Raw genomic sequence first — 14,793 nt, 5'->3', positions numbered from 1 at the left:
TGTAATTCCGAAAAACACCCATTGAATGAAATTTTAAGTCAAATTTTCATGTATTTTGTCTATAAATCGTTTAAATCAAAAAAATGTTGAAAAGTGTTACTTTGCGAAACAAGTGCTGAAAAGTAGAACGTTTCAGCATTTATTTTGTAAAGTGTTGATTCTGTTATTTTTGGTACAGAAAAGTAGGCTATTTCGTCGTTCAAGAATGATAGGAAAAGTAAGTAGTTTCACGACGGAATTGCAAAAAATGTTGAATGGAACTCATTGCAAAACTTATTTTTTTCAGCACTCGTCGTATTTATCCAACTCGGTGAACCTCGTTGGATAAATGTTAGAGTCGTGCTGAAAAAATCTACTTTTTGTCCTTATTGCATTAACTTCTATTTAAAACGCATTGCATTGATAGCACCTGCTTTTAAACACGGTTTGAGGGCATATTTTCGCATGCCTCGTTTCTGATCTTAAAAAAAACAGCACCATCTGCTATTCTCATTATTTTTGAACAGTCTCATATAGATTACGTCAAGAGCCTAGCTAAGTGCCAGCATGTAGTCACTATCCGCATCTGAGATCTTTGCTGTACTTGGAATTTCTGTAGTGGAGGTGTTTTGAGTTATTTTCTGTTTTTTACTTTTTCTTAACTTAAGCTTCGTTTTGCTAAGTTTTGATAACTTTTGCTCATCATCGATAAGATCCAGTTGGTCTTTGATGTTACGAATTCGATTATTCTTTTTTGCTATTGGTTTTTGATTTTCTGTCAAAACTGGAGAAGTGTTATTTTTATTTGCATACACAACATATAACTCAGAGTACTGGCCAGCGTCGTTAGATACATTGATGTCAGCGAAATCGCGGAAATTAGAAAATGGATCGCTGGAGTCTGAAGAGGGATACCTAAACTTTTGCACGAGTGGTGATGCAAATGGCCGCTGGTGTCCGTTGCCTACTCCGTAAAGTTCACTGAACGTACGAACCGGATGTTGATCAGTGTCTTGATAGAAGGTTCCGCCCTTTAGAACGCCAAAATCGCCTGAGCCCAGCAGTGATTGCTCGGCGGTAAATTTAGCTCGTCCGGAAGTCGGTCTAAATCGGTCTGCCTCGGAGTTTGGGAAGTAATGCCTGGAATTCCGAAGAAATTGTGGATAGAAGCTCTCGGAAGCGGAAGCTGTGTTCACATCCTCTGCCTCAGTTCGTCGCTTTGTAGAAGCAATGTACAATTGATGGTAAGGATTTACAGAACTCGAGCGCAAAAAGGTCGCTTGAGTAGCAGCATCGCCTGTTTCTCTTTCCAGATCGTCTATACTGATATTTTTATCTGAAATGAGAATACAAGTAGGTTTGAGTAAAATTTGTATCTAAAAAAGTAGTATATGAGTTTTGTAATTAGAGGTTACACACACTGATTAAATTATTCATGTTATTGAACTTGTTGATTATTGGTAGTCGTTGGTTGGTAATAAAATGTCAACATATCGACGTTCCGAGAAAAACGCGTTTAATGGATAAACAAAAACTAGAGCACGCAATTTAAACAATAACAAACACCTTTTGTTTGGCTGACCATTCTGTGCATTGTACCGAAGTTTGGTTGAAGTTGGTTGGTGGAGTCCCGAGTTATTAGCATTAGCATTTTAGGACGCCCTATCCACGGATAGCTCCACAACGCTTATCCCACTGTTTGGTGTGGTTGTGTTAGACCCTCATCCGGAACAATAATCCAACACGGGAGATACCATGTCTTCATCTTTTGATGAGTGTGTAATACAGCCCAGGGCATAAGGGGGTCCTTGCCGGGTCTAAGCTATCCTTTGGGGAGCGGGAGGAATGTTAGTAAACACCTATCTAAAGTGCGCAAGGATCCCTGCGTCACCTTAGTGGTATAGATGTTTGTAGGGAGGTTTTGGACTCAATGTTAGTAGAAAGGTAGGACCCTAGGATATACCTCGAAAGGTATTGCGGGTTGATAAAAAGTGGTTTATGTTTTATGATATTAAACTCATACAGCCGGCTGTAATTAGTAATGTGGATGATTTAAAGATTTATGATTTATAAGTTTATAATAATAGATTATTATACTCAGTCAGCCTGCTGTACTAAGGAAAATAATGATTTATATATTTTCAATTTTACGTTTAAGTAGGTTTTAAACTCATACAGCCGGCTGTATCGAGTAAATAGTAAGAGAAAATTTGGTGTTAAATTAAAATTGATTCATTCTTAGACAGCCGGCTGTGGAAGACTGAATCGCCGGGAAAATATACTGTGCATTTATTATTTTCAGCAATATCTACATTGGTGTCTCTAGCCGAACAATTAACCGAAGAAAAGCAAAAAACAAACAAACACGAGGTAAAACCAGCCTGATGGCAAGATTGTCAAATTATATGTATGGGCCACGATACTCACATTGGTTGGACCGTGGACCCCGCTATTTGGTCGCTTTACCCCTCTGACGCTAAATATAGGGTAAAGGAGCCGGCATATGTGCAATTGAAAAAAGTTTTTTTTTTGTGAAAAATTATTTTAAATTTTGTTTTTGGTGAATAATTTTGAATATGTTTTGTCAAAAAATAAATAACTAGAAAAAAATAAATATTATCCAGCCTTTTGAGGACAAAGTCAATCGTTCACATTTTTTAATGATAACTTATTAACATATTTTAGTGTTAAATGTCAATATTCGAAGAGATAATGTACAGCTTGTAACGATAAACTACTTTTCCTTTACTCAGAAATCGAATCCAGAAGGGAAACGATAACCAGCTATGTTGGTCCGCACCGGGTTCTCGACTCCCATTTACGAGGCGGAAGCGTTACCGCACGGCTCGGTCTTAACTAAAAAATTAATTAGACAAAAAATAACAATTTCAAATTACAAACCTAAATATTAAATAAACTTATTTTCTGATTTACTCATAAATGGCCTGTATACCCTATTTTGTGCAACCAGTTTATGGAGCTTTCACCCTATATGGACTGTCAAAAGTGAGGTTCACTTTTTGACAAGCTTGCCACCAGTCTGGGTAAAACCAACCCTCTGGCACCACTGTAAATGGTTAGAACGTTTGACAGTCACCAAAACCTCGAAGAGCCCACGTAGTAGTATTAGTGTTACGGAAAAAGGTGAGAACTGTTGCTTCCGATTGACCGGGAAGATTTGCCGGGTAGCACTGGACCGGGGACTGGCCAAGTCCCGCTGTTGATCCTTCCGAACAACTCGCTGCAATCTCCGGCAGGGAGTAACCGACCAAGTGCAGAAACATCCGTGATTCCGGTGATTGTGGCGGAGCTGGTCTTTCCGAGCATCATTCGATGACCTTCTCCGAGGACTGGCCCACTCCCGCTGTCGACTCGCACAGGGAATCGAAGGAATCGAAGTTCATCGCGAAGTGGTCCGAACAAATCTGAACTTTGAACTTGCAAAACCGTCTTCATCGCCACTTCGCGGGGCTTTTATCCATAGTCTCTGGCGGATAGGGTCTAGTGGGGGGGGAACTAGTGTTTGGAAATCCGTCCCGTGTCGTTATTTTCTAATGGAAATCATTTCAACATTATGAAATTATGCCTTTTTTTACCACGCGGTTTGTTTATTTTCAAATTTTGACAGCAAATGCGTTCTTCATCTTTTTTGTTGTCTTCATGTTTGCGTCGAACATTTAGGTTTCATAAACATGGCCGTCGTGACAGAGGGCTGGGTAAAACGAATGACGACAACGGAAACCTTCCGCGACGAACGCGACGTGAACTGTTAAAAAGCATAAAAAATAAAAATACAAAAGACGCGGCGTAGTTCTACTTCAAAATACGGGTCATTCCATCTGAAGCGGAACAGCATTTGAAAATTACCCTCTTCGATCCTGCTCAAATTTGGCAGAGCTGTTAATACTATCAAAACATGCAAAAATCCCGAATTTCATCCAAATCGGACCACCCCCTCTATTTTTGTACCTCCCCAAAAAATCGACTTTTTGGCGATTTTTGACCAAACCTCCTAGTTTCAAACGGCGATAGCTCAGGAACCACAAATCTTAGAAGGTCGGTCATAAACTCAATTTTGAAGGAAATTGGACGTAGAATCCATTTCCGTGATCAAAATGTTGATTAATTTATTTGTTCTACCTGTATTGCGCAATTGAAAGCTTTAAACGGCCGTATCTCAAAACACCCCAACTTATTTTTTTTATTTGACCTCACCATCGTGTTCCCCGGCCAATTTTACATAAGAATCACTTATCGACAGAAATGAATATGTTTCGTTCCAGAGATATCGAATTTTAAAGTTTTGTGTTTTCGAGATTACCTACATCAGCTTCATTCGCCGCATCTGCTAAGAGCACGCAAGCGGGCTGATCAATAACTGCTACCTGGTCATTTAATGAAATAATATTTCATCATAAAAAATCTTTATCAAATTGGGCAAAGATTAACTGTATAACACTGTAGGAAACTGGAGTTTAATCACGAATGTTTATCTGCTCAAAAAATGAATGAAGTGACTTTCTGTGCTAACCCACAGAATAGAGCAAAAACGACACACAGTAAAGGGCAGAATTGGATTCCGACGGAGCGAGCAGGAAAATGCAATTAATCTTGTTAGTAACACTGAACAATAAGTGCACTATACATTATTGAGTAAAAAATATGAATTAAAATTTGTTGATACGTTGTACTCTAGTGAAGGACGATCACAAGGAGTAGGAAAAGGATTTCTGGAAAGTATAAAACTGAAAAAAGTTAGAAAATCACAAAGTTTGATCTGCTGCAAAGCGGCTAATTCCCCAAATTTAGTTGCGATGATTTCGACACCGTCCGAACAACTGTGCTTTTTTCTTCTATCATTCTTGGAACACAATAACTACGGCTGCTGTCCTCACGTATAAGGATTTTTTTTTTAATTGAATGTACCTTTACCAAAATCATCTTTTAATCAAATGGAGCTGGCTCACAATATAAAAATTGATTTAATATGGTAAAGTGACAATAATAAACTATAATAATAATAATAATAATAAAGCAGGTTTTGGGGTTTTTGCTGAATGGCACTATTTTGCTACCGCCCATGATAAAGGCCCTAGTCATGGCCTCGGAGGTACTCTAAAATGGTTAGCAACACGTAAAAAAATGGTGCATTCAAAATAACCCAATAATTATTCCTTTCACAAAAATAGATTGATCAAGGTAGGGGAACAGCATCTAATTCCAGCGTTCCTCTAATGTTGCCATATCAGCGCTTTGGCATTCAATTACAGCTGATTAAAAGCGGTTTCAACTGAAATCGAGTGATAAATAGCTCAATAAGAAGTGAACAAGCAAGTTTCTATCAAAAGTTTTGCAAAATTTGTTGTTTAAATAGTGAAAATGAGCAAATTGGACGGAACTAGGAGCGAGGACTTAACCTGCCAAACATACGAGAATTTCCCCTACTAGCCATTTGAATAAATATTTGCGTAAAGTTCTAAAAATATAAATTAAATTAATCTTCTCCCAAAACACCAGGTAGCAGTTATTGATCAGCCCACCTGTGTGCTTCTAGCAGATGCGGCTAATGAAGCTGATGTAGGTAATCTCGAAAACACAAAACTTTAAAATTCGATATCTCTGGAACGAAACATATTCATTTCTGTCGATAAGTGATTCTTATGTAAAATTGGCCGGGGAACACGATGGTGAGGTCAAATAAAAAAAATAAGTTGGGGTGTTTTGAGATACGGCCGCTTAAAGTTTTCAATTGTGCAATACAGGTAGAACAAATAAATTAATCAACATTTTGATCACGGAAATGGATTCTACGTCCAATTTCCTTCAAAATTGAATCTAAGACCGACCTTCTAAGATTTGTGGTTCCTGAGCTATCGCCGTTTGAAACTAGGAGGTTGTGTGTGTGTGTGTGTGGTCCAATCCAATACCCGCTGGCCGGCAGCGAAATTATGGGAAAGAATAGTTTGTATCAGACTTGGTTTATGCTGATACAACATATCTCAGTCCCGGGTATTAGGTGGTGACAGCCCTCGCGCTGCTTCCAATGACCCATTTCAGAATGGCAGAGATCCTAGCGGCCCAATTCCGAGGTCATTGGGCATTGTCTGGCCCCGCCTAAACATAGAACAAGAACCAGACGAGTCCTCGAACTATCTTTAAACTTCCAATCCCATCAGGCAAAACAGGGATCAGCGCGTATTTAATAATTGTTGAAAAGTAGGCAAAATGTGAAAATTTCAGTTTGGATAGATCTCACCAAGTTTCTGGTTTCTAAGCACCCGGGAGTTGTCCCATATTTAGGCCGTATGCGTCCGGAATTCCAGTTGCGCTCACGAGCCTCTATCACGAGCAGCTTGATCCTATTTCTACCGACACGACTCACATCCTCCGCCGTTTGAAACTAGGAGGTTTGATCAAAAATCGCCAAAAAGTCGATTTTTTGGGGAGGTACAAAAATGGAGGGGGTGGTCCGATTTGGATGAAATTCGGGATTTTTGCATGTTTTGATAGTATCAACAGCTCTGCCAAATTTGAGCAGGATCGAAGAGGGTAATTTTCAAATTTGCACTTTTTCGTGCACAGTTGAGATGGAATGACCCATACGAAAATTGAATTTGACACGGATTCGATCTGTGAGTTTGTGACCTCTACTGTGAGTCAACTGTGGTATTCGGGAAGAGAAGCACACACACATACAGCCAATCACTCATTCTCTCACATCGTAATCACGATCATTCGCTTGCTCACACTAACACCATTCAAGACGAGAAACGAGGCAAAACATAAAAGGAACGCTCTCACCGGGTACGGAGCAGTAGCGCCATGCGGGTTTCAAGCTGCAACTTCCTCCGAAATCGCGCCGCCAAGTCAAGCTGCTGTTGTTGGCCGCCTTCGTTACACCAACACCAACACTGTCATACACGCCAGCCTGTTCTCTCGGCTCTCAAGTGCCTTCTTTTCCGGGAAGAGCGAGGAGCCAGGAGCGCGCGGCAAAAAAAAACTGTTTCTCTCTGTACTCTGCTTTTTCACAACCATTTTCGCGAGAGAAAATTATAGATACACTAACACCACTAAGAATTCTCTCTCCGGATGGCGTAGCCCAACAAGTGCTAAAACATGACGACATTTTCCTCCTGCTCCAAATTGAAACAAAAATCACAAAAAATTGCACTTTTTTCTCAAGAATCACTTGAATTCCACATTATTCGTACGTAGAAACATTTTCCGCGACGGATGGATAACTTTTCACTGTTAAGGGTGCACAGCAACGAAGGAAGTTGTTGTCTTCTTATTCCAAAATTGTCAAACTTACGAACCCAATCCTGCAATAACGGGATTGTAAAATTAATCAAACTTTGTTGTAAATTGCTTTGTGGACAGTACTTCAGGGGATGAATAAAAAAATATGTCGATAGTACCCGTAGTTTTGAAGATACTAAAATGTCTGTAACAAAAATCTGGGTGCAAAAGCTCTGGTTGATGTGCACCGTTAAACTTAATATTTTTCACATAGAAATCGTAAAAAAAATATGCCACGACCGACCCGTAGCAGTGCCACTTGCACACTCCGGTTGCTGGAGTCCCGAGTTATAATTACAAATGTTTACATGAGCATGAGCATGAGCATGAGAGATCACCCATGGTTGCCCCTCCGTTGCTGAACAGAACCGTAATATCCTTTCAGCACTACTGATTATAGGCTTCGACGATCTAGTGGTGTTTCCCTTATCAACAGCATGTATGAATGCGCTGAAAAGGTAAAACACCATGATTGCTAAAGCTAGATCAGTTGCGAATAGGTAACAGTCATTGGCCACCAACGGCGCCCGCCATGTCAGTTTGTAGACCTCGATTTTAAGGGACGGGAATGTTAGTTAGCGCAGGTTGCTACTAGGGCAGCTGATTTACTCTGTGCTTACACCCCACGAGCGCCAGGAACCTGAAAACTTGTTAGTAGGATAGGGTGTTTGGTCAGGATTCATCATAGAAGATGATGATGCGACCCAAAATCATAGTGTTTGTTGAAAGGTATTATATATTATTCTCAAGGCAAACAATCGGATGCTGCGGATGAGACATTTCCCGTTTATCGGTTGTTAAATTTTGTTATAATTACAAATGTTTACAGTAGTCTAACTTGTACGTGTGACAAACGCGTTCTGACATGATATCCCTTTGGCCAGTTGTCTCAATTACATCAATTTACAGGGAGTGACAAGATAGCACTACAAGATTGAAACTACGTTCATATGAAGAGCGACAACAATGCAAGAAGTTTTATTTTTGGTTTTTATTGAATATCTCAGGATTGAAATCGTATTTTGGGGATCTGTAAAGGTCAAAAGGTGAGGCGGTATGCTACTGGGACGTGTTATCGATTATCGACGATGGTTCGAAAGCTATGATTCATATTTTTTTAGATTTAATCTTGATTCAGGATGCATCAATCGAAAATGGTTATCAGATTGTTTCGAGAAGCATTTTACGTATTGTGAAACAAATTATCTGGTCTATCTGGGTGTGCAAAGTCTAAAATGATTTTTTCGTTCGTCATTGTAAAGAACAATTTCAAAATATTGGTGTGTCAATACAGTCAAATAAGGAAGTGATCGATCAAGCTTCTATCATAAATTGGGCAAATAATTTGTTTATATAGTGAGAATCTGCAAACTCATAATGTAAAATTCTCAGTACATACATAAATTTTGGCCTGTCGAAATTAGAACTTAGGAAAAAATCTGTTCACTGGTATTGGTTGCACTTTGGTCGTGATAATAATGGTTGCTCAGTTTATTGAAAAGTGTGAATAACAACACACTCGAGGTATCTCTGTGACCTAAGGTGTTACATGACATCTGCCTAGCGATAAAAAAAACCTCAGGTCAGTTCACTGCCGTTGCTGCTGTGACACGGTTTTCTCGTGCAGCTATCATTGAAATCACTGTCCGTTATATACTTCTTTGAAGCTCTCCAAGCTCTCCAAGCGCGTACGCGACCGCGTATTTTACATAATCACTCATTTTAGCTTCCACATTAGGGTGCCCAGAAAAAATGACCCCCTGCTCCACAAGCGGAAAACGTTTTTCTGGGTTATTTTAAGCATCTGTGCAAATTTTGAGCGAAATTGGTTGATATTAACCCATTGATACCCGAGACTAAAGTTGGTGAAAAGAATGTTTTTCATACAAAAATGACTTTTTTAAATCGCTAATAACTTTTCAGGATCAAGTTTTACAGCTTTGGCATGTTCTACAAAGTTGTAGAGCATTAAATTTTCAATAAGAATCTCACTTTTGGGAACATTTGGATGGAAGTAGCGCACCGTGCAGATCAAACCGTAAGAAAGTTGAGTTTTCCATACATTTTTTATTTTTTTCCCATACAATTTCACCTTCGAGTACTAATGGGTAAATGTTGACCAATTTTGCTCATATTTGGCCCAGAGTCCTAAAATAGGTCAAGGAACAATAATCGGCTTGTGGAGCGAGGTTTTGAGAAAAAGTCCCATATTCTGGGCACCCTATTCCACATATTAATCGAGGGGCGCTGATGACGCTTGTTAGGAACCGCTTAAGCATTACATAATGAAAAAAATGACTTTTTTTAAATCTCTTGTATACTATCCTTGTTGCTCCAAGAATATTGTTAATGTAATAGGTAGACTAGTGCATTCAATAAAGACCTTATATCACTAAAGACCTGATAATGATGATTGATGTTATTGAACGTGGAACCAACAAATACCTTGCTTCTGTTCACCGAAAGAATTGCATGATTAAAAAAAAATAAACTTTACATAACTTACTACTTTATTTATATATTTCTTCTATTTCTCATGATTACTTATTCAAAAAATAACCTTAAACAAGCCTGCGGTACAAATATGTGCACTAGTGAGTGAGATACTCTTTTCGTTTTACACTGCGAATGAGATAAAGTTCAAACGTTACGTCACATCGTATAGATAAATGTTGGGCAGCATAACTTGGATGTTTTTTTTGCAAGCGGGACAGCGCGGTTTTCGCGTCAATTGTTTTTCGCGGGAAGGTCAACGCACATTGTGTGCATTCTATGCCTACACAGCACTTTCAGAATAGAACTCAATGAGTTTTTTTTTCTCATCCGTGATTCATTGCCAAGTTTTCTTGGCTGCGTGTAACTGCCATGAATTGAATTCATGAAGAAAAAAGTGACAAATGCAGAATGTAAGGCCAATGCCGGTCTGATCGTCTTGAGGACTAGTACAGCATCGGTACTTCTCACTGAGTTGTGACAGGCATTCAGACCAAGGTTCAAGGTACCGAATGAGGCACTAAAGTAAATATAAACCATGAGTTGTGATACCCATATTGCCAAAACTCGTTGGTTCAGTAAATGTCTTCCCGGGAAAACTTTCTTTTAGGGCACCGGCCACTTTAGGTTTTGGCCACCTTTTTTTTTTCTAAATTGTCATTTTAATTATCAATATCAAAAACCATGGATATTGATACCAATATTGCCCAAAATCGTATGGTTCGGTAAATGTCCTCCCGGGAGAACCTCCCTGAGGGCACCGGCCACTCCAGGTTGTGGCCATTACTGTCAAAATGGCCATTTTCATTACCAGTATTGAAAACCATGAATTTTGATACCCATATTGCCCAAAATCGTATGGTTCGGTAAATGTCCTCCCGGGAGAACCTCCCTGAGGGCACCGGCCACTCCAGGTTGTGACCAATACTGTCAAAATGCCCATTTTCAAACCAAGAAGTTTGATGCCCATATTTTACAGTCTCGTATGGCCTCCCATCGGAACACCCCTGAGGGATCTGGCCACTCCTGGGTCTTGTGGCCAGAATATTCCGGTGGCTCTCAATAATTACGGCTGGCCTGCCTCCAATTGGTCTGCTCCTAGCTCCAGACCAGCTGATTTTCGGCCAACTGCTTCTGGGCCTCCACGCCATCTGCTTCCAGGTCTAGGTTGTTGTTTACTCCTCGGCGTCCAACGATAGAATGATTTCCCAGGGTTGATCGAGCGGGGTTATATTGGCTCAAAATGGAGACGGATGTCGCGCCCCTTCGCGCCAGTTATCCCATTTCTACGTCATTCGCTTTTTGTTGCACTGGTGGGGATGGGAAGTCGTAAAGGCAGCATTTTTGCCAGGTTTGTTCATTCCATCGTCATCGTTCGAACCAACAACATCGTAGCTGCAGCAGAAGTAGCGGAAAAACAACGACTGAAGGAAATCAAAAGCGAGCTCCGAGAAGAAGAAACACGCCAGCGCCAGCGTGTGCGTGAAATTGCTGCCAAAATGGCGTCGAAGGAGAAAAACAAGGCCTACTTGGATGGACGCTCGAGAAGATCGCCTCAAGAATCAACTTCTGCTGCAATTTAACAAAATGGCGCTTATTAGGGCTAACAAAAAAAAATCACGAAAGAGTTATTGCTTCAAATCATTCATGCACTGCTTTTGGTGATTTTTTTGGAATGCTTTTGATGTTTTGCGTATAAATTAATTTTAATATTTCCCCCCAAATTTCCATCAAAATAAAACCCCAGGAAAGGATCATTTCCGTGGATGATTTAATTGGTTGCCACAAATCCATGACACAACACAAAAAACCACCAAAAAGTCTTTTTCAAGTCTTACGAAATCTCACGAAAGAGTCAATCTTTTCGAATTTTAAATTCCATTTCGCCTTATTTGCGCAATTCAATAAATTATTTATTTTCAGGGTTGTTAAAATATCAAAATATCAGCTCTCAGCAACTACAATTATCCCGCCTGAATATTCATGCCTCAAATATAACTGCTCTTCTCTCTTCATTGAAACTCTCAGCGCCGAACATAGCCGAACACGTTTTCGTGTTTACCCACTCGCGATTGACATTTTCCTTTTCTCTCCAATTCCCGATTCCACGTTCATCCTACCACAACAGCGTTTAACCACAAAAGCCGCCACAAAACCAATTTCGCAAACGCAGTTTAACGGGACGTCATGCGTGGTCGGCTCCTAATCGCCTTCTCGCGTTCTCTCATTGCAGTTTTCGGAGAGATTGAGAGACTATGCGGTGAGAGGGCATAGTCGAGGAAAAGGGAAAGAGTGATAGAGAGAGAATGACATCGCTGGGAATCACGAGGCATAAGAAGAGATCTCACAAGCTATAGTGACGGCCACTATACTCTCAGATATTTTTGGAGCAGAGATAATCTATTGATAGCTTTTTTATCACTCATTTGCAACACTGTTTATTTTCACAGCGAAAATTTTCTTCAAGAGCAGCAGACCACCATTTTGTTTTGAGTGTTGGTATTGCAAAGCAAAAATACCCATATTGCCAAAACTCGTTGGTTTCGTAAATGTCTCCCGTGACATGAATGAACATTCCTTAGGGGACTGGCCACCACTTTCAAAATTTCCTTTATCATTTTCAGTATTAAAAACCACGAGTTTTGATACCCATATTGCCCAAAATCGCATGGTTCGGTAAATGTCCACCCGGGACAACCTCCCTGAGGGCACCGGCCACTCCTGATTGAAGCCAATACTGTCAAAATGGCCATTTTAATGGTACTTGGTCTCTGTTGCAAGTTTTTGCTCATTTCTAGGCGTCCGAAGGTTATGTGTGGTGAGTCACCCAAACCCTTTTTGCGCAAATGGACCGACGTTTTACTTCCCCATCCGATAGAAGGCCAGGAGGATAAGGCGGGAATCGAGCTCGCGCCCCATAGCAACATAGGGATCGGCAAAAATCGCTAACCACCGCGCCACGAGGCCCTCAGTTTGATACCCAAAATCGTATGGTTCGGTAAATGTCCATCCGGGAGAACCTCCCTGAGGGCACCGGCCACTCCAGGTTCTGGCCAATACTGTCAAAATGGCCATTCGGATTACCAGTATTGAAAACCATGAATTTTGATACCCATATTGCCCAAAATCTATGGTTCGATAAATGTCCTCCCGGGAGAACCGCCCTGAGGGCACTGGCCACTCCAGGTTGTGGCTAATACTGTCAAAATTGCCATTTTCATTACCAGTCTGAAAACCATGAATATTGATACCCATATTGTCCAAAATCGTATGGTTCGGTAAATTTCCCCTCGGGAGAATCTCCCGAGGACACCGGCCACTCCAGGTTGTGGCCAATACTGTCAAAATGGGTATTTGCATTACCAGTATTGAAAACCATGATTTTTTTAATTTATTTACCGTCTTTTCAGACTTGATTTTATCTTACTAACTAAGTAACAATATTTTACTTCTAAACACAGACTTACTGCACAAATTAAAGTCAAAATGTTCTAAAATACTCGGATGATTAAACTTCCTACAACAAGCGTCAAGAGGGTTGTGATGTCCATGGTCGTGTGTCTCGGTATAGAAAGTAGCTGGTAGTTACGAAATTCTCTTGACGGCACCCGGATGTGTACCTCTTCCGGCAGCTCACTACAGTCGATATTGTTCCGCAAAACGCCAAATACAAACAGTCGTTGAAGAAGATTCCTCCTGTGTTGAAGTGTTGGCAAGCCGACCAGCGCGCACAGATCCGAGTAGAGTGCCAAAGTGCCAGGGTCGTTCCAGGGCAACACTCGAGCAGTAAATCTCACGAACCGACGCTGGATGCTCCCGATCTTTTGCTGGTGGACGGCGTAATACGGTGCCCACACCGGTACGGCGTACTCCAACACACTGCGGACCAGCGAAAGGTACAGGGTTTTCTAGACTCTAAGGTCAGTGAAGCCAGCTGCATTTCCTCGGAGAAAACCAAGCATAGCGTAGGATTTGGCCACGGAGATGAAGACGTGCTTGTTGAATTCCATCTTGCAGTCAATCGTGACGCCTAAGTCCACGATGGATTGAACTCGTTCAAGTGCTGATTGATCCATGTTGTACTCAGCTAGGATTGGCCTCCGGATCCTGTAGAACGAGATCAGTTTGCACTTTTTCTCGTTCACTTCCATTCCATTCTGAGCGCACCATCGAAGCAGCGTGTTGATGTCGTTCTGATGCGCACGAACGTCACCGGCATCGCTAATTTGTCGGAAGATTTTGAGGTCGTCGGCATAGAGTAGCTTACTCGACTGAAGACGGGAGCACAAATCGTTGATGAACAGCGGCCCGAGATGATTTCCTTGGGGAACACCAGAGTGGATATTGTAACCGGACGAGAGGAAACCGGCAACCTTTACGTAAGCGGAGCGGTTGGACAGGTACGAGTTTAGCCAACGTGTAACCCAGTCAGGTAGGCCAAGCGCCGTTAGTTTGGCGATCGTAAGCTTGTGCGGGACTCGATCGAAGGCCTTGGCGAAGTCGACGTAGATCGCATCAACTTGTTGTCGTTTCTCCATCCTCCGGATTATCCAGTTTGTATAAGCCATCAGATTGGACGTGGTAGATCGCTGCTTCATGAAGCCGTGCTGGAATTCCGAGACGATGTTTTTCACGGACGGGTAAATGTGGTCAACAAGCAACTTTTCCAGGACCTTAGCCAAACAGTTCAGTATGGAAATCGACCGGTAATTCTCAATTTTGCTTCGACTACCCGATTTGTGAATCGGGGTTATTGAGGCGACCTTCCACTCCGACGGGAAGACACCTTCGGAAAGCGAGCGGTTAAAAATGCTTGTGACGGGACGGGCAAGCGAGTTGCAACAGTTCTTGACGACGGATGGTGGGATCCGGTCGGGTCCCGGGCCTTTTGCTGCATCCACAGAGCTTAAAGCTGTCTTGACTTCCGCGACCGAAACAGTTAGCAACGGGAGGTTGATGTTGAATGTCACAAGTTCGTTAAGCTGCTCTGCGGTGACCGTGGGTTCAGTCGGGCTGTGAACG

General features: G+C 41.4%; 1 protein-coding gene across 1 annotated transcript in view; it reads right to left on the bottom strand.

The window, feature by feature from the left end:
• Positions 1–1,178: 1,178 nt before the first annotated feature.
• Positions 1,179–14,793, bottom strand: part of LOC120427198 (uncharacterized) — an 83,375-nt gene continuing 69,760 nt past the window's right edge. The window contains exon 3 of the mRNA XM_052706605.1: positions 1,179–1,315. The gene's annotated coding sequence lies outside the window, so the exon portion shown is untranslated. The remainder of the gene's footprint in view (positions 1,316–14,793) is intronic.

This window comes from Culex pipiens, chromosome 1 (assembly GCF_016801865.2).
Source record: "Culex pipiens pallens isolate TS chromosome 1, TS_CPP_V2, whole genome shotgun sequence".
Taxonomy (NCBI): domain Eukaryota; kingdom Metazoa; phylum Arthropoda; class Insecta; order Diptera; family Culicidae; genus Culex; species Culex pipiens.
The sequence above is the reverse complement of the archived record's forward strand: the minus strand, read 5'-3'. Positions and strand labels throughout refer to the sequence as shown.